Source organism: Centruroides vittatus, unplaced genomic scaffold, assembly GCF_030686945.1.
Source record: "Centruroides vittatus isolate TY-2023 unplaced genomic scaffold, ASM3068694v2 contig_1108, whole genome shotgun sequence".
Classification (NCBI taxonomy): domain Eukaryota; kingdom Metazoa; phylum Arthropoda; class Arachnida; order Scorpiones; family Buthidae; genus Centruroides; species Centruroides vittatus.
The window spans coordinates 62,878-83,225 of record NW_027120709.1 but is presented as its reverse complement, the minus strand read 5'-3'; positions in this window follow the sequence as shown (position 1 = coordinate 83,225).

Sequence of the window (20,348 nt, the reverse complement as noted above, 5' to 3'; positions counted from 1 at the left end):
AATAAGCAATTCGATTGTTTTCATTTATATCAACATTCCTTTTTTTTAAAATATTGTTACCATATAATGTAGTGTTTATATTAATTTTAATGCGCACACAGTGAGTTATTAAGAGCAGGTTTTAAAGATTTTGAAGACGAAAAAGCTAGAATATTTACATTGATATTATGTCGTGTGTTTTAGACCATTTTACGGAAAATAATTATCATGAGAAATATCAGCAATATTTCAAAACAATTTTAATATATTTTTGTTACAGAGCTCATACAGAATTAAAACTAAGTTAAAGAATACAAATATTAAAAGTGTTTGTGACAATTGTATTAAATTATTAGAAGATATATATGTCAAAATCGTTATTAAAGCATATGTGACAAAAAATATTGATTCATCTGAAAGATTTCTGAGAACCGAAAATGCTAAATCAAAGATTTCACGTATGTAATAACTGCCTTATTAATGATATGTATGAATAATCTGTTTACATAACGCGTTTTGATATACACGATATATTTGTGTTTAATGTGTTTTAATTTAATGTAAAAATGTTTTATTTTAAAAAATTGTTTCAATTTAATAAAGTTAAATTAAAACATCAAATTTTAAGTTAAAAAATGTGCTCTTATTGCATTTGATTTGTTTATTTGATATTATTCTTTATTATAAACTACTATCCATCCACGTTTTCTACTAAATAAAAGTATCATTCCGTTTCAAAATAATAAAATATCAAGAAAATTGATAAAATATTTATTTCGTTGCATCTTTGCAAGTTTTGTTAGACTTTACATAGTCTGCAGTATCAGTGTTCTTTTCGAACAGCTAAATGTCACTATTTCGCGCTGTTGCCACTACGGAACGGTACATGCTAATTTACGAGAATTACCACTATTTTTGTATAAGCTTTTTGTTATCAACAAGTGTCAAAATAGCCGTTTGGCAACTCATGCGTTTTCTCGTTTTCAGCACAGCAGCGACATCAGCTACGTCATAACTTCTATAGATCTAATTGTTGGAGATAAAAGTTTTCTGGATTTGGCTTTCAGTTTACGATTTCAGTGTTTTTTTCTGTAAGTGTGACACCAGCTCTATTTTAAGTGCTATGTAATTAAAACTTTTAACAAAGAAACTAAACGACGTTACCAAACTTTTTACATTTTTTAAAAATAGTATAAATCTATTAAACAAAAATTTGCGTAATACTTGATGAGATTTGGCAAAATTACTTAAGACATTTACGAAATACATTAGTTCAAAACGGCACGAAAATTATAATTGCATTGTATATTTTCAGTTTCTAGGCAACGTATTGTCTTCTGTCAGTTTACCGGGATTCGTTACAACAGTTGTTGACTTCAACAGATCGATTCTCTGCATTCTTTTCTGTACTAATCCAATAATCCAACAACGAGTTGATTACCTTCACTTCAAACAATTGCTAGTGCTATCTGTTATAAATATTTCATTGATAATGTTTTTATACAGTTAAGTATTATAAAATTGCAAAAAGCTAAATTTTCAGAATAGACAGGTATTTTATAAAAAATTCTAAATTCTAACACTAAGTAAGATCGACATTACCTTCGAGGGTATTCACATGTTAATTTCAAGATGTTCTAAGTGTATAGAGCTATAATTATATTATGTTGAAAAATGGCATCACTGTTTTATACGTATGACATCTAAAACAGATACAGGCCAAAAAATTTTGGTTTCTACTTCATTTACTGTGTAATTAATAAGCGAGCAATTTTCTGTTAATCTTTTCGATAATTAAGCATAGAAGAGACAATACATAACCTGATATGAGTAATAGTATCGGGCTTATAATATGATCTATTGATAAAATACTGTACTCTGAAGTTAAGACCATTTTAGAGTTATCAGCATAATCGATTTTGTCCACAATTCCGGATTCGAATAGACGAAAAGTTCTGTAAAAAAATAAATTTATTTAAACTGTATCCAATCATAATTAAATTAAGAAAAAATAGCTTACATTTTTTTTACTTTCTTCGAAAAAGGGAAATGTTTCCTCATTCCGTAAGCTACTTGAAATACAGAAAATGAGTCGGTTGAAATTAAAAACTTGTGTAAATCTTCTTTTTTAATTAATTTCTGTATCATATAATTATTTAGTATGAAAGCAAAGTTTTCTTGTTCTACTCTTTTTATACCTTTCGATGCTTTTAAAAAGTTGTCGTTTCGTATGATGTGATCTCTTAGAATTTTACCAGTGTGCAATTTGGAATTCTGAGGAAGTGTTAAAGTCTGAGATGTGATGAGAAAATATAAATTATTTATTAGTTTTTAGTTTTATTCAATACATTTACTCACACGAATGGACAGCCATAATGCTGATTTACTGTAAATCCCACAAGAATATTCGCCTCTCAGGACAGAAGTTGCTAATTCCTCAAATGTTTTCGGAACTTGTTTGGACACAGGATACGTCATGAATGACATTAATGTTCCGCTATAACGTGATACAAGAACAAAGATAGACAACCACTATATTCCTATCAGAAATCTAGACGGGAACCTCTTCACCGAATACAAATTTATTCCTGAATACCCGACATTAAATTTTAAAATAAAATTAGTATTGTGTAGAAGTAATGATTGATCTTACCTTTATACAAGAAAGTGCAAAATAAATTCCAAAAGATTTTATTTCTTTGCCAATATATTTCCATATCTTGTGCAATAAAATTTCGTTGTATTACTTTGTGTAATATCAATCCAAAGATAATCACAGTTACAAATATAAAGATCCATAACTACAATATAGAAACATTACAATTGCTGTCAAATTTTCAGTTTTATAACAAGAATTTCTTACCAGAAAGGAAAACGGAGCTATGATTGATTTCCAGTCGGTAAACATTTCTGGCGCTTTCACAATGAAAACGGTGTGCTGGAAAACTATTGTTGTAGAAAACTCCAATGCAGAGAAACAGTCTGAAGTAATATAAAATGGAACAATTCCCATATCTGCTTCCTAATTTTAGAAAAATTAATTTATTGTACTTATCTTGCAAAAAGAAATTTGCAAACAAAATATCTGGAGTCATAAAACAGTGTAATAAACTTTTCTGCGATAATGTTATTTATGAACAAAGATTTTTCAATTCTGAAATTGTGTGTTAACAATCTGCTAGTACTGTGCTTGTTTTTGTCATTTTTGCTGAATATTTACAAATTTTGCTACAAATAGGCTCGTTTATGTTTGCCATATTCATGATTTTGGAAATAAGTAACGAAGGACAACCTTTTTGTCTACCCTGGAGTACAAAGCCAAAGCGCGTTTTGTATTTTGGTCAGTAAGTGATCAATATTTTGAGAAAACAACTTTCTTTTTAGTAAATAGTGTCACCACTTCTCATTCCAACAATGTATTGATCAGTTTTTCATTCTTAACTTTGTGTAACTGTTCTAAAAAAAAATTCTTTATGTTTTGAAAATCCTGTGACTAAAGATTATCATTTAGACTTATATTTCAAAAGTTTTTTTAAATTTTATTTTTCAATTCAAATAGTTACAAAAAAACTCATATAATATCAGTAGTATGTATTTGACAGCCTCTGGGATAATTTGGTAAAAATTTAACATGTTATAACTTTTATTCCAGAGTCAGTTATCATTTTAAGGAAAAATTTCAAGCAGGAAAAAAATACCGTGGATTCTGACAAGGATAACGCCAGCCAATAGGCCGGAAGGGGGGAAATGATGTAAATTGATAGGGGATATAAATTGTATGTAGGTAAAATAAAAACGATCTATAAACTTTTAATCATTTACTATGTATCATAAAAGAAATACCTTAATAAAAACATTTTTTAAACTAACAAAATGCCAAGAAGATTATTTTAATTAAAACATAGCATTTAAATAAATTTTTTCGAATATCCTAGGGGAGGGGCAGCTGCCCCTCCTTGCCTCCTTGGCGACGCCCTTGGATTCTGATATAATTCCAAAATCTAGTTCACTTATTCTGAGATAATTTGTATTCCAGAATCTCTCACATACATCGAAATTACACCCATTTTTGATGCCCCTTTCGGATATACTTTTCTGCATTATTTGAGAAAGAGTTTCTGGAATAAATTGCATTACTTATTTATTTTTTTAAAGTAATATTTATCTGTGAATGTTTGTCTGATGGAGATTATTATTTTATAACATTGAAGACAACAGTCTGCCCAAAAGGGACCACCATTTAGTTTTTTTGTGTTCCAGACAATACACGTTCTTGGTGACTGACCTTTCTTTTTTAGGCTACTTGTTGCCAGAAGTTAAAAAAAAGTCTTTTTAAAAACCATAAAATATATCTAATTAAAATTACAAGTAATTTCTAAAAAAAGAACTGGTGACATACAGACATCTTGCTTGCATCTATCACAAATGAAAATTTTACAATTATTGTCACCAGGGGGCAGCTTTCTAAAAAAATCTACATTTTTGAGCGCTATTTCTTTTGGTAGATAAAAGCAGTAACACCTTGACGAATGTATAATGAATGCAAGCAAGACATCTGTAAGTCACCAGTTCCTCTTTTAGAAATTACTTGTAATTTTAATTAGATATATTTCGTGTTTTTTAACTTTTTACGCATGAAGTAGGCCCAAATCGGCTTAATCCGTTCAAGACGAAGTCGGCCGAACGAAAAGTTGTTTTACTGGTTTTCGTTTTACAAATTGTTTATGTTTCCTCTCCAGTTTTTTACTCGGTTGAGTTCATTTTCATTTAAGAGAGATATTAAATTTTAATTAGTTATGTTTACAAAACTTTTGTTGTTTTGTATATATTGTATATTTATTATATAAATTAAATATTATTGTATAGTTGAATGAAATGTTATCTACACTTTCTTCTGACATCTTTTCGTTTATTATACTTATATCAATCTTATTTTATAGTATATTATTTATCGTTATAATGCAGATTACTTTATATCGTTAATAATGTTACATGCTATCAACGTCATAAAATATCGGGCTAGATAAAAGCTATAATATTATTTAATTAAGAAACAATTATTTATAATAATTATTTCGTAATTATTTTAAATTATTTAAAATTAATTAATTAAATTATAATTATTAAAGTTAATAAAAAATAGAATCTAACTCTAGTACCAAATTATTTCGTAATTAATATATATTATAGATTTTATTTAGCCTGATATTTTATGACGTTGATAGCATGTAACATAATTAGCAATAAAAGTAATCTGCAATATAACAATAAACAATATATTATAAAATAAGATTTATCTAAATATAATATATATATAAATATTCATTTTAAATGTGGTGTTCCCTGAAATCATCGAAAATTTGAATTTAAATCTATGTACTATTTAATACATTTTTTAACCGAAAAAATTGCTGAATTATTTACCGTACAATCCCATCATAAAAATATAAGTGTTATATTGCTAATGCAAAATTTATTTTCCTCATAATAATATAATGAGAGACGTAAGTTTTAACACTCATCGTTTAATATTATTTAAAAATAACAGAGATGAAAGCCAAATCAACTGTCTTGCTTGCCAAGCATTTATAAGTAAGATGAACCACTTGAAAGATGCATATTTAACCACGACATCAAAACCGTACAGTTATTTATTAATTGACTTTCACCCATCTACAGATAAAGAATTGTGTTTAAGAGATTCATGTTTTTTTCCCAACAACCAAGGCGTATATGTATTGGGTTTATATTCCACAAAAATAAAATGTCAAGAAAAATGATCATTTGTTAAATGTGCTTACAGAAGCAACACCCGTTCAGAGAAAAGCTTTGTTAAAAGAAACACTTTCTCAGATCAAATAAAAGACATACGTGTAAAGTTCTGACAACACGCTTAAAGGTCGTTTACCCATTAATGTCAACAAGTTGAAAAAACATAAAGGATGTATATAAAAACTTGCAAATAAAATAAATAGGTCTACAAGCAGAAAAGAAGATTTTGGTAGACTAATCTGGTGGAGGTTTAGATGCGATTTTACATCCAATTATCATTAGCTAAAAAATTTTTGGTTTATAATAAAAATGGCTCAACGAATGGCATTATTACCACCGTATTAGTACATCAATATCAAATACAAAATCAGAAAGAGGATTACAGAATAATATTAAACAGTTATTAGAAGAAAGTACTTTGTCAGATAGTTTGAAATCTAAACTATTAAGTCAACTAATTTTCCGAGATTTAAACAGTCTATCCACGTTCCAAAAGAAGCAATTCGAGTTTCGTTAGCATCATAGCCAATCGAAAAATCTCAACAACCATCACTGAACGGACAAAACCGTCATCTATCGAAGATCAGATAACAGTTTCGGTTCCACTCGCATATCAAAAATACGTTCCATATATCATTCAATTACTAAAGTCTTAAAGATTACAGAATATTGTCAACTCAATTAACAACAAGAGAATCGCCTGTACTTCGTTTTTGATTGCTATCGATTCCATCATCTCTGAATCGTTTAATTAGTGGTACAAAAAACCTGCTGGAGCATCAGCCACAAGAAATCCTAAACAGATTGCATTGTCTAAAAAAAGCATATTTTATGGAAAGATTATTGAGATCTATTTATTATACACCATCCCATCTCGCATCGTTCAGTAGCATAAGAAGACAAACTTGCAAAGAAAAAATGTCGAAGAATGGCTATCGAGTCGACATACATATAAGCTACATAAATCAGTACAGATAAATTATATGCGTCATAACTATAGCTTAATATAGGGGAAAATTATTTCGATCCAATCTTATGGATGTTCGACAATTTCAAAAGAAATTAATGGAATAAAATATTTATTAACAACTATGGACGTGTTTTCTAAATATGCCTATGAAATTCCTCTTAAAGACAAAAAGCCCAAAACGATAAAAAAAAGCGTTTCAAAAAATATTTAGACAAGAAATACCTAGGTTTTTTCATACCGATGAAGGGAAAAAGTTTATGAATTCTGTTATTAAAAATTTGTTTAAAAAGCATCGATTAAATTATTATTATACTCATTCCGAAAACGAGAGCATCAATAATAAAACGATTTAATAAGACTTTGATAAATATAAAATTGATCGCCTTATTACTTACGAAAATTCTGATAAATATATGGAAAATTAAATGGTTAGGTAAAAGCATATAATCATTGTATACATCAAACTATAGAAATGTCTCTAAATGAGGTAAAACCTAAACACCATTTGCAAATTTTTTATCAGCTTCATGGTTAAACGACAGCTAAAATAAAATGTAAATATAAAGTCATTGATAAAATAATAGTTTCTCAAAAAAGAAAAACTTTTAAGAGAGGTTACTTACTCAATTCGAGTAAGAAAAGTTTCGTTATAGAAAAACAAGATTCTACAATTCCTCCGACTTATATGTTGAAAGATTATAACAACCAGACGATTAAAGGTCGATTTTATAATGAAAAATTGCAGAAAGTAAAAAAAATGGATAAATTTTATGTTATTCTAATACGCAAGGTGAGTATAGATATTTTTTCCAAAAAATACTCAATTCTCCTTCACATCGAAAATTATTCCACTGATAAATTTAACGGGATTTTGAGAAGTGGCATTATCTCAGATAATAATACCTCGTTTATGGTTTAACATCTCTAGTAAAAATAACGAATATGTCATTACTACTAGAGAAACAAGATCGTTTACTGTAAAAGCTGAATATATATTTGCATCACTTTTAATGGGAGAGAACAAATAAAGTAATATATTCGAGAATATTATGAATAATTTAAGAGGTTAGGAGAAGGATCGTTTCATTAAATTTTTTTAACAAAAACGATAGCACAGTTAAAATTGAAGTCGCTGTTAATTGTGAATTGCACATATCTCCAAAAGATAAATATACATTTTTTTTCTACGCTGTATTTAAATAATCAAAATCCTTTCATGTTAAAGGGAAAAAAACATTTTAATATACTCCATCTTTACAAAATTTTAGTGGAGAATTTATTACTTTAATCGAAAAAATAGATAAATATATAGATGAATAGATGAATAATTATTGAATACTCTATGAATATTGTATGTTTTTGCGAGCAATTTTACTGGCAAATATACCTAAATTTTATTAAATGCAATGTTATATACAGTAGAGCATCGTTTATCCGGTCAACCGAAACGTCAGTTAACCGAAAGCTCTTCAGTCAAACAGTTTCGTGCTGAATCGAACGTTTTTGATACTAGATTACCTTCTAAAGTATAATTTTTATGTTATTGCATTTTTCTATATATTAATTTTGTTTGTATAAAATAAAGAAATAATTTTAACGATACAATAGCCTTGATTATATATTATAGAAATTTTTGTTAGGCTTAAGATCGACGAAAATTCAACACGAAAAGTCACGCAACGGAGAAAAATTCAACACGAAGAGACACGCGACGGAGAAAAATTTCAACATCGGATAGGTTAATATATTTTTTCGTACATAATCGTTTTTTCGAAAAATCATTTATCCGAACATCCCCAGTCTCCAATTGATTCATATAAACGATGCTGTACTGCACTTCAAGTTATTGTAGGATATTATAATTTATTTCACTTGCCTTTCGTGAAAGTTTTCCAACCATTTCAGTCCACGTTCCATTTTTCAATAATTTTCCGAAGAAAGCGTCTATAGGCTTGACAATGGAATAACTAATTAAATTTATAAAACGCATAATTAGATGAATTATATAAATTTCAAAAATAATTAATTTTTTATAATTATTTTAATTGCTTTTTAAACAGAAATATTTTGTTATATATCACTGAGAACACAGATTTTCTTTTTATAATACAATAAAATATAATTAGTTTAACACCAATCTGGCAAAAATAGCTAATGATTTATCCATATGATGGCTTACTAAAGCTTTTACTTTCCTCTTATGTATTGTAGTACATAATACATTCAAGAAAGACATAGGCTGTACATGATATCTTTAGCCAGCAAAAAGAGGGTAAGAGAAAATAGAGAAGAAGGGAGAGAAAATAAACAGTAATGAAACGTAGGATCTCTGAAAACTGCATGCCAACATCAAATGTTTGCATGCAGTTTTCAGGCTGCAAAACCATAGTTTGACAAAGATTGTAAAAGAAAACCTAAGTGTAGCGAAAACCAATAATTGAGTGCCACCACAAATAGCTGTGTAGATGTCAGTGCCAAGAGGCTGTTAGTAAAAAGATATATCTTTTTAATACTAATAAGACTAAACGCGATCAGAAATCTTAATACAACTTACAGGTCAACAGACAGCGCGAAAAACATACGAACACAATGACAAACAAGATGACATGAACAGACCAACAAAAACAAATGAGCAAGACCCCAACCCAATTTTTTTTTAAACCTAAACTTACTAACTATCTAAACTAACCTACCTTAACCTAGGATAAACATATCCAGACAACTATAGCTAACAAACCATAATCAAATTTAACGTGTCTTTTCAAAAACTAAGTTAAGTGTCCTAAATTTTACTTACATCTAAGACTAACCAAATTAAGACTGTAAAAAACAACAAAAAATAAGAATTAAAATAACAAGTTGAAAGGCATCTATATACCAATATTGTACTGTACTGTACATTGTGTGTGTGTGAATGAGTTGGTACAAATTGCAATGCCAGTTGTACTCTTTAAGAATAGCAGCAATCGTTAAACTATTCCTAATGTGATTATACCTTTTGCAGCGAAAAACTAATTGAAGTGGTCTATGGTCCTCCTGAATACCACATACGCATTGTGGACTGTCTCCAATGTTAACCTTTTAACATTGAAACAGTCAGACGTTGCGCTACCACTTAGTCGTGGAGGTATAGCGTGGAAAATTTTTTAAGAATTTTCCCACGCGTTTTTCGCGTTTCTATTTAGGAAAAAAAATTGTAAACAGTTACGTCTAGTAAAAAGAAATCGTTCTTTATTGTCACATAATTTTTTTATATGTGAATTTTTTTACAGTAATTTTTTGCTAAAATTTTTTTTCAAATTTATATTAAATTTATTTTGATTTTCCATCCGATACGATTTTTATCAAAACTTTTAATATATTTTCAATTTTATATAATTTTTTAAAGTTTGAGGCATTTAAGTCATGACGATATTTTCCAACCTGCGAATCAAATTCAAAAGAATGTAATTGAGAGTTAATGAATTTCATCCACAACAATAGATGATGTAAAGGTTGTCACGTTTACAACTACGACGCCTGGCGACCTTTCCCCCCAGACTAAAATGTGGGTAAAGTTGTCTCGTGTTCTTCTTTCTGTAAAAGTCACATAATCATTGTAAATAAAAAAATTTCAGTATAACTTTTATTTAAAATTTTAAAATTCGTTGTTTAAATTTACAGTAAAATATTAAAACAGATTAAAATATTAGCATTTTGTAAATAAACTTAATTTACATATAATAAATTTAAATGAATTAAAGTTTAAGAAACAACAAAACAATACAAAAATGTAAAAATATTTTTATATTCATCTTCACATTTATAACATATGTGATCGTCATTGACCGATTTTTTAATTTTAAAAACAATTTTCACCATTGGCATGCATCAGAAAAAAAAGCATGACTTTCATAAAACACACTTTACTAAGAGGGTCTGCTTCACTCTGAAAAAGCCGACAGTTTTATGTCCTACTTTCTCTAACATAGCAAAACAAAGTAAGTTACAGTACAACAATACACATAAACACAAATAAATTAGTAGCCCAATAATACATACTTTCATTTATATCCATGTTATATCCTAAAGCCAGTTCTCTCAAATTGTCGAAAAATAAATTATTGTCAACTTTTTTTTCTGTAAAGTAGCATATTCTGAAAAACAAGTTTTAAATTCAGAGTAAAATTTTCACCTTTTATCCGTTGAAAACAACGCAAAATGTATGAATTCACGTAATAAAAATTTATCGCAGTGAACTTCAAAAAAACGTAACACACAGAAAAACCAAACAGCACTTTATAAACATTTGCCGCCAATTTATTCATATAGTGATACACCTGTGAAAAATTTTAACACATGACGAAAAGTTTTAGAATTAATGCTAAAAGTTTTAAAAAATTATTTCATGAAACCCGATGAATTTAATTAATACACAATAACTAAATCTGTTTAATAAAGATTAATAATTTACTACTATAATTATGCAAATTAGATATAAAAAAGATAACTGCGCAAATTTTCCAGCCAACTATACGACATGGGATAATTTACGATGTCAAACGCGATTGAAGCTTTCCTACTAAAATCTAAATATTTTATATAATTATTTAATAATCCAGTGAAATTTAAATAATATAAAATATCTAGATCTGTTTAATAAAGATTAGTAATGTACTATCACTAATATGCAAATTAGATATGACAAAGATCGATGTGGGAAAATTTTCGCCAAGATAAAAATAGCTTTCGGTCACGTGTTCACCAAGAAATACGAAGAAATATGCCTAAATTTAATGTTTGTGTACATATTAATAAATTTTAACTAATATCATCGTTTAAAATTTAATGTTTCTGTAAAAATGAGTAAACTGTAACAAATTTCATCAAAGACAACAGAATAATTTTCAGCTTATAAAAACTCTACAATAAATGATTATTTCTTCGAAAGACGTCGATATGCACGAATAAATAATAAATATGTAATAATGCTTTTATCCAGTTTAAGTGGATATTGTAAAAGTTAAGCTATTTAATTTTTTAGCTTTTATAATTTAGTTTCCAAATATTTTACTGTGAAATTCCATTTACTAAACAGAAACAAAGACAAGCTATTAATTATAAACAGGACAATAGAATAATTTTTAAGTAAATTGGGTGTAAATACAGAAAAAAGGAATTATATCAAAGATGGGACGAATAAGCTGACATTCCTCGAACAGAGCTCATATACTCATTGTTATTCTCAGCCTGGTTTCTACTACGACTGTTTTATCTTAATAAAAAGTTAATTTTTTAAAATAAAAGTACATTGTTCTTCGTGAAGATTTCCACAGTTTGGTAAAGAGTAAGTATGAAAAATTTTCTTTGGCTAGTTTCATTGGTGGAGAAAATCAAAAATAAAATCAGGGTTAGGTGAGATCGAAACGTTTTATAGTAGTGAAATTCTTTCAAGATGCTAGAGAACTTTTAAGAAAAATTTGCTGTTCATTGGTGAAAATATTGATTTAGATATAATATAAAACAGATGATATTCTATAACTAAATTAGTGAAGAAGTTTCTAAATTAAAGTTTTCGAGATAACAGTGTGAAAACCAAATATTATACTTACTTGTTTCAACTGTAATCATTTATTACATCAAACTTTTCTCATAAGACATATGTGAATTTAATGTTAATAACGAGGTATAGGCCGAATTTTTATACGTGAAAACGTGTACATCGAACGTGCTGCGCTGCATTTATGTAAGCTTAAAAGTTTGACAATGGTGTTTGGAAGGTTAGTGGAATCATGCTCTACATTCCAAACGTCATTGTCAAACTTCTAGGCTTACAGAAAAGCAGCGCTAAACGTCTGACGTACACGTTTCCTTGTTTAAAACTTCAGCCTCAACCTCGCTATTGTTTCAAAGAATTACCTGCTAAAATACACAGAAATCCTCGTATACAACTAGATAATGGACTGCTTATGAACTTTTTAAGTAATATCTCATCGAACACGTTTATACATTTAAGTTAATTGCACATAAAAGAAAAACATGAGAAAATGCATACAAATCTGATTATCGATGTGTCTACAACTTCAGTTATTATAAGACTAACTTTACAATTCTGTTACACGGTTGTCTGGAAGAAATGCTGAGTTTTGAAAAGCGCTATAAATAGCAAATGATACATAAGACTTGAAAAATTTGATTCTAGTATTTGCACATGTTTGCTTTTCTTCAGAGAAATTACAGAAGCGATAAAGCAGGTAACTATATACAAATATCTAAATAGATAAATAAACTAGTAAAGTTAATTAAGCTAAGTGTAATGCAGCAGAACACTTTAAAGTAAACATAGGATAGTAAAAAAATCTCATTAACCCTCGGGGTGCCTGGTGGGGTATGAGAGGCCCAACTGATTTTTAAAAGTTCATAACTATTTTAATATTTGCGGTAGCGACTTAAGGTTATTAGTAGCATCAGTTCTCTTCATGCGCTTGCGATCCCCACAAAATTTTTAGTTCATCGCGCGATATCCTGCGAACAAGACGTGGTCGAATAAGTGCCGGGCCTCACAGACCCCACCAGGCGCTCCGCGTTGCAAAAGTGTAAGTAATATTTTTTGTGTAAAATTCGTATTTTTTGTGTTTGCTTGATTTATAACACGTTTACGTTGTCAGTAGATAAACGTTTAAGCAGCTACTGAGCGTCTGTAAAAAATGATCCAGATTTATTTGCATGGGACATGCGAAAATTCCTATGGGAAAAATGCCTGAATTCTCAATTTCAAATTTTAACTGAAGAAGCTTAATTTTTATGCTTTAACAGATAATTATATTAAGTGCCATTAAAATGAACCAAAATACTTAAATTATAATGAGATTACATCATGATTTCTAGAGAAACAAAGTTAATATTTTTGTTACAACAAAAAAAGTTGATGTTTTTTATTATGTAGTCGTGTGAATAAATATTTCACGTAAATCAATGATTGTTTTATTCTAAATATGTCTTAATAAACCTATTGTATATATATATATAACATAACATTGAAATTATCTTTACAAGCCATATAATGTAGTGTTTTATTTTGGGGTCTGTGGGACCCCACCAGGCGCTCGGCGGAAATTTCTTCACCAGGCACCCGAGGGTTAAAAGTATTGTTTTCATTTTTTTATGAATGTTTCCAGATAAATGTTTTTAATTCGGTTACTTAGTCGAGTCTTGCTGTATTTTGAATTTATAAATACAAAATACAGCAAGTCTGTAACATTTCAATTTTAAAAAATATTGTACAGAATTAACGTTGAAAGTATTTGTATAAATACCGAAATTTGAGTTTCTGCTGTAGTGCTTTGAACACGCGAAAATGACGCCCTCCTGTCATTTCCTTCTCAAATTTATCAAGTGTGGCGAAATTCGGATGCTGAAATACATATAAGATACATTAATAAAGTAAAACTATGTTTTAATTATAGATAACATAACTCTTACCTTTACTGCAGCTAACTTCCATATGTACGTATTGTTTACATTAGCTATAAAAAATTGCAAATAATGAATGACTACATTGGATGTGATTTAAAATTAAAAAGTGTTAGGTTTTAATATAAATAATTTTTTTGTGTGTTTTAGTATTTTCGGGAATATCAAAATATTATCTTTCAAAAATTCGGTAAATAATTTTTATCGAATATCTAAATTTAACTGTCTGTTAGATGCGCTTCTTGCGCATTGACCCGGATTCCTTCTTTACAACATTTTCTATACAGTCAAACCTGTTTTTGTGCGGTCTTTTTCTGTGCGATTTATTGTGGACTGTTGTGCGATTTTTTTTGTGCGGTATATGAAAATCTCAATCAAATTGGAACATAATTGACTCCTGTAAAATTTTTAAAAACTTTATTGGTTTTTTCTATGACATCAGCAGGTTTTTTCATTTTTTATTCAGTAAAATTTTTTTCTCATACGTTTATTTCGGTCCCCTCTTATTTTAATAGCATAAAAACCATAAATATTATGTTATATTTGAACAAATGCAGTAAGTTAGCTTCCCTCCAGCTTTAGACTGCAGGTGTGAAATTTTACGCCTTGTTAAATGAAATAACACTTCCTGCAGCTATATTTATCAAATAAAATTATTATTTAACGATTATTTTTAACTTTTTAATGTTAGATTCGTATTTAAGTGGAAATAATTAATTAATATAAAAATTAAAATTTTACGAGGATTTTTTCCCTATTAGGTGTAGCAGAAAAAGGCCCAAGGAGTTAAAAAAGCAATTCCTAGATATTTCGTACGGTTTCGAGTCATTTTCTACGTGAGACATTTTTTATGCAGTCCCTATTCACCGCATAAAAAAAATATTTTTTTAATTGTGTTGCGAAAACTATTTTTTATAGCCACTCGTAAAGTTTCGCGCGATTTTTTTAATGCATTTTATTTTATGCGGTCCCTATCCCCCGCATAAAAACAGGTTTGACTTTATTTAAAATTTTGTAAAATATCTAAAAATTCAGTATACAATTAACGTCTGTATCAGTTTGTCATGCTGTTGGAATCGTTTTGAGAACAAAAGTATTTTTATGCAAAAAATGTCGGAATTTCTAAGACATAAAGCGACTAAATTCATAGTGTAATATTTTAAGAAAAGGCTCAAACACGGTCTATAAAGATTATGATATGTCATTTTAACTTCTTTTTTGTTCATATGCTTTAATAAATTCTTTTTCTGTTATTTTATATCTTTCTTTGTTTTTAATACATTTATAAGATAGAGGATAAGAAATTATTCGTTTCTATATCAAAATATGAAATAATATCAAACATTCGAAATCACTTATAAATGTGTAAAAAACGACAGAGTTGGGTTACATGGCATTGATGTTACCGTTTTTTGAAATAAATTTAATTAGTGTTGCATCCAGGAGATGTGCATTCGTGTGTTTCCATGCACAAATACGATTTTCCTCGCCATAAATTTTGCTGAAAAATGCAGCGTAATAAATAGAGACGATACATTTTGATAACACAAACTGTGCAAATTGTAAAATTCTTATTGTTATTTATGTGAAAATCTGGAAACAGAATAATTTTATTTAATAAGATACCAAAGTCAAACTATTAAATTGATGTTAAAAACAACACATTTTTATCAATTTCGTGAAAAAAAAGCTATATCTGGCGAGATTTTAACACACATCTCTAAGGAACATCTGTTGCTCGAAAAGTCAGGGTCTCTCGCAATATAAGCAGGTGACCTGAGACTTTCATCCGCAATTTTCATGACTGACTCATCTCCCATCTGTGAAGATTTACGATCGTCTTCTCGACTTTTGTATAACCGGATCTGGAAACATAGTATAGAGGTATTCTATCTTGACTTTTGTAAACTTTCTGTTTCGATATTTAGAAATGTACCTGGTTAGCTATCGATTTAACGATAGTTAATCTTTTCTGTACTTGTTTTCTATACTTATTAAACTTTTCTTATTGTTAACCTGTCTGTTTCCTTGTTATATTAATATAGAACTCGGACTCTGATCGACTTACCTACGGTCTCCCAACCCAACCGCAATCAGATCTTCTTATAAATATTAGAGCTATCCACTGACAGAGTGAACGGGACTAACTGTTCTGACACAACAGTTAGGGGATTCAAACTTTAGTCTCGACCCGCGCATATATTCTGACATTTATATATCGTAACTAATGCATGTATTTAATAAGATGTTTATCATATTACTGTATAAATTTCTTCATTTATGCATCAGATATCATTCTGTAAATTTTATAATTTCTCATAGTCTATGCTTTATTTCTTTAATCGCTCCAGTCTTCATATAGAAAACAGTTCTGTGTAAAAAGTAAGGAAAAAACTTATGTTTTTTTGTAATATTTCGAGAAATTATTTTTGATGGTAAGTTATCGATTTTTGATAATTGCAAGTCCATGACGTGAAAACATCAAAATAAAATCTGAAAAATCACAATTGAAAGAAATTATTTCTAAATGTTAAAAAAAAACATTCTCTCAAGTACAATAAAGCGAATAGCTTATTATTTAACCCAGTTCTGTCCAAGAAGATTGCTTTTGTACGATATCAAAGAACAATTAGCGGTTTATTAATATATGCAGTCCCGAATAGGATCTGGATCTATTCACCATTCGCAGAAAAGTAATTGCATATTTTTACTCTAAATCTGAAGGTTAATTTCACTTTATTTCACTTGTTCTCAAATTTCAAAAAAAGGTTCGAAGAAGTTACACTTAATAAAGAAATATCATCTTAATTTTTGATTCGTTATTATCGGAGTAAAATTACAAAAAAAAAATTATCGTCATCAATTTTCTATAGTTTATGTGTAAAAATTTGAAAAAATATATACATATTTAAGCAGTCCTGTTTAAGTATAGATTAACTGTTGTTGACTATCTGAATAAAATAAATATACATAATTAAGAGTTTTTGAATGATTCGTGTTTTTAATTACGATCTGTGCAATAAGGAACGGATTGCTGAAGAAAACTTATCATACATATTAAATGTAATTAAAAAGTGTTTTTGAACGATTAATCTTCTATAACATTTTTGTGCTTAATTTTGAATATCGAATTTCGAATTCTTAATCAGTTCAATTTAAAAATGGTCATTCTTAAATTAAAACGAAATAAATCTAAATTTTACAGTAAAATACTTAAGTGTTTTTTATAAACCTTATTTTTTTGCAATATATTTTCGTCTATAACTACTTTATTTTTAAGCTTATAAAATATTTTTTAACGCTTTATTAAACATTGGTTCTGTTATTAAAGTACTCGACTACTTATTTTATTTAGGCCTATATGTTATGAAAAAGATTAAAATTCTGAAAGATGAAATTTTCAATGAGAATAATCGATATACTTAATATAAATTTGACAAATTCATACAGAATAAATTTATAAAAGATTCAACGGCGATTATATATATAATATGAGAATATTAGATAATTTTTTTTTAAATTACGTTAACCAAAAAATTAATTAATACCTTTGTTCATAAAACAGAGTATAGAACCACACACACTCAAGTTAAGTTTAATTAAAAAATCGAAAATAAGAAGTGAAGTAAGAACATGAAAAACTCGAAAATCGCTCCAGTATACACAATGATATTTAACAAATAAAAATTTTTGATTAGATCTACGAAAATTTATAATTCTTACCTCTACTCGAAGAAGCGTTCAAAATCCAAATAATATAGACACACAGAAAAACGGCTTTCATTTTCGACAGACTAATCTAAAGTGAATAAGTAGGTATCTTCTTGTTCAATCTACAAATGTTATAAATATCAAGCAATGTTTAAAGGTTCTTGTCATAGATTTGAAATATAGTTTCAAATTACATTTATATACTCACAAGTTAAACCTATTAATTCATAGACAAAATAAATGGTAGTTTAAGAGATATTTTATTTACCATAAATAGTGAATTTAATCGCGCCTACAAAAGAACTTATTGCGCCTTTCTACAACTTTGCATATCACATTTTCCGACCTGTGACAAATAATATATTAACTATCTGATACATTTTTTATTTATTTTTAACAGAGTGCATACTACAGAACATTTCATAATAGAATTGGCATCCAACAATTCTTTGCAATGGCTAGACACTTAATTGCGCTTTGAACTGAAAAAAAGTACAAAATATTGGCATATTAAACTTTTCCCTGTTTTCCAAAACTTCAAAATTATAATAAAGTAAATATAGATTTAATTCATCTGTAATTCTGTTGACACTTTATAAATAAATGAGATTTACTTATGTTTTATCTCACTCTGCACACACAAAAAAATTAGATGTGTCAACATTTTATTGTACGTTAAACTGAAATAAATGATAAATATTGATATTAGCCAAATATCTTTTAACAATATATATCAAATATGCCCGTCATTTACCATAAGAAAAAAAATAATAAGCAATCTCTTCAAACAGAACTTAACAATTTAATAAATTACAAGTTATTATGTTGTGTTTCTCGCATGAATTTCGTGAAACTGGAATTCGCTTGAAAATTAATGTAGCTGTTAATATACGAACACACACGCAAATTTCCATTGAGAAGAATTTTAAAAAATCGAAACTAAAAATTTATTATGCGAAATAATAAAATATAGAGAATCGGGGAAAGACGTCTAACATTTTGCTGATAAAGAAAATTCTAGCGATAATTTGGGTTTTGGAAGCCTCTAACGAAAATATCATCATGTTGAGTATGTTTTTCAAATAAAACATTGAAGTACAGTATATGAAAAATAAATATGTATTGTGTTTGCAATGACGACTTTTCACGGTCTGGCATTTTAAGCATCTCACCCGAAGTATCCGAGTAAGATGCCAAATGCCATTAAGGTAAGATAACAAATATAATTACATAAAATTAATTTTCGAATATCTTAACCGAATTTAACATATTGCATATGTAGTACAACGTACTTCATATTAAGTATAACAGCGCAGTATAAGTATTGTTAAGTTTTCGCTCGTTCTAACGTGCTTTGTAGCTAGCTGAAAGCTCTTTTCAGTCTTAAAATCTTTTTGAAAAGTTCTTATATACTTTCTATGCATATCCTACAATAAAACGAGAAAACAAAAATTTAATTAAAATAGGCATATTGGAATTCAATTAACAAAAAATAGGCATGCTACCCTAATAAAAATGTGGCACCTTTCCCATTTGTCAGGGAGTAAGATGCCTGGCAAAGTCACGTGTTCGGTGTGTTTGATCGGGATCGGCGGTAGCTCACAATGGAAACTTTAAAACCTTAACTAAATTACACATGAATTGTTTTTTGCAATTTTTAATAAATTGTATTTTAACTTTTAGTTTTAAAATGATTCTAGAAACATTTCACAACAAAAACTTTCTTCTTATCTTGCTTTTATTCTTCTCAGATGTAGAAAATAAGGTAACGGTAGCTAATTACAGCTTTCCGCACTCAATATTGGCCCAGCGATTCATCATACAAACACATGATAATATCTGACGTAACCGTTAGAAAATATGAAAAAGTAGGCATCTTCTCCCGCTTACCATGTTACTCCGAATCACTCTAAGTGATATATTAATGTGGTTTTTATAATGTATGAATTCATGATGTTTTCGAAGCGAATCGATAGTAACTAATAAACATTAAGATCAATTCTTACATGATTGTATTGTAGAGAAGTACACGAGTATTCAAATTTTTTTTTCTGTCTTATTAACGAAAAGTATATAAATTCCAAATTCTAAAACATTACATAAATAATGTAATAAAATTAAAGTTAATAACGGCAAAAGCAAACCAAGTTTGCAGAGAAAGAACATTTTATTACTTTGGTACATTCCCAAATGCACTTCTCCAACAATGTTAGGCCTGTTCAGTATGGTGTTCAGTACACATTTAAAAACTTTTTATTAAATTAATTTAAAAAAAAATTAATTAATTTAATAAATATGACACTCTGACTATTTTCCATCGTGGATTTTCATTACGAGTTGCCACCTATATACCGGACAAAAGATTCCCAGATGCAGTTGTCAACACACTTATACTTAAATTAACACTATTATTTCGAATAATTGTCAAAGTGCTCTTTGAGATTTTTCTACATTATTTAAAAAA